This window comes from Mus pahari, chromosome 21 (assembly GCF_900095145.1).
Source record: "Mus pahari chromosome 21, PAHARI_EIJ_v1.1, whole genome shotgun sequence".
Classification (NCBI taxonomy): Eukaryota; Metazoa; Chordata; class Mammalia; order Rodentia; family Muridae; genus Mus; species Mus pahari.
Window position 1 is genome coordinate 8,561,301 of NC_034610.1, and position 1,837 is coordinate 8,563,137.

Sequence of the window (1,837 nt, forward strand, 5' to 3'; positions counted from 1 at the left end):
CTCTGCCTCTGCCTCTGCCTCTGCCTCTGCCTCTGCCTCTGCCTCTGCCTCTGCCTCTGCCTCTGCCTCTGCCTCTGCCTCTGCCTCTGCCTCCCGAGTGCTTAGATTAAAGGCATGCACCATCACTATGGTTGGCCTGAATTCAGTTTCTTACCATCAACTACTGAGCTCTGAAAGACTCACTGGAAGCTTGCTGTATTATATTCGGCAACAGCATAGATGACTGCTGGAACCTGAAGACATCTATTCCTACCTCACTGTCTGTGACAGTTACCCATCTGAGCATCTTACGCACTGACCATGAAACCCCCACGAGGGAAAACCATGCTGTAACATAACACCCGACGCAGTTCCTTCTAGCTTTGTCTTGCCTTCCTTGGCCTTTGCTCATAGTCTCTGCTGAGGACAGCGAGCATCCTCTCTGCAGCAAATGGAGAAGCTTCAAGCTCCCAGGACTGTGAGTCTGACTCCGTGGCCCTGTGGGAGTGTATGGAGTTGGTGTGCCTGTGTTAGCGGTCTCTATCAGCCTTTGCCAGTAACTCAAGGTCTATCTTGCCTCATTGATTGGCATTCCCACGGACGCTTTGCTTCTAGAAGTTCCAGGCTGAGAAAGCAGACAGCCCTATTTATCAGAACTGTGCCTAAAATAGTCAGTATATATGAAGACACACCTGAGTGTCTCCCCTGGGAGAAGCACGCAGGCTGAGGGCAGGGACCTGCGGTATCTATTTTGGCTATGGCCTCTTTTTTCTGCTCATTTCCTCTTTCCGGGACTGGCTTAGAAGATATTATTAGGTAGGAGGTCTCCAGGTAAGCCAGGGCTCAGGAAGCCGAAGACACTTAGTGCAGCGAGGGAAAGCGTGGACGTCTGATGCCATCCTAGTTAAAGCACGACAGCATCTTTAAATGACACTCGTTTACCCAGAGCACCGAGACACCCGCAAGTTTGTCACTTTCACTTGGACATTGATGTTATCGGAAGAATGTCTTCCGACCAGCCACGCCATCCGGAGTTCTCCTGAGAATTGTGCAGAAGTGTTGGGTGGATTTGTGCATTCTACTTGGTGGGCTCTGGGATCAGCGGCTGCTTCCTCCTCTGTCCTGACCTTGCCCCTCTGCCTCAACCCTTTCCTGCTCTCGGGGTCCATGCCCTCTGCTGAGCTTCATCCACTTTTTCATCCTGTGACGCCCATGGGTAACAAGGACAGCAGAGTTTGGGTTTGTGGAATGTGCACTTCCTGTCCTTGTTACAGTCAGTGCTTCTTCAGAGGGGGTCTCTCTCGAATTGCAAATGGCTCCATGCCTCTTAGTCAAACGCTGACTGCCTGTGAGGAGGGCTGTCTGTGAGGACTTAAGTGTTGTGTTCTAGGCGTGCCTGTGTTAGCGGTTTCTGTCAGCCTTTGCCAGTAACTCAAGATCTATCTTGCCTCATTGGTTGGCATCTCCACAAACTCTTTGCTTCTAGAAGTTCCAGGCTGAGAAATCAGACAGGCCTATTTATCAGCACTGCGCCTAGGCACACCTGAGCATCTCCCAGGAGACAAGCCCCCAGGCTGAAGGTAATACAGCAAGCTCCCAGCAAGTCAGTCAAGCTCAGTAGTCGATGGTTAAAAGCTGAATTCAGGTCAGGCCATGGTGCTGCTTGCTTTTAATCCCAGCACTTGGGAGGCAGGGGCAGGGGGACAGGGGGGCAGGGGCAGGGGCAGGGGCAGAGCTACACAAAGAAACCCTGTCTTGAAAAGTGAAGAAAGAAAGAAAGAAAGAAAGAAAGAAAGAAAGAAAGAAAGAAAGGAGGGAGGGGAGAGAAGGAGAAGGACAGGGAGAGGGAGAGGGAGAG

At 51.4% G+C, this 1,837-nt stretch overlaps 1 protein-coding gene across 1 annotated transcript in view; it reads right to left on the reverse strand.

Annotated features, from left to right (window-relative positions):
• The window catches only part of Ccr6 (C-C motif chemokine receptor 6), a 22,597-nt gene that overhangs the window by 19,712 nt on the left and 1,048 nt on the right, over positions 1–1,837 (reverse strand). The window lies entirely within an intron of this gene.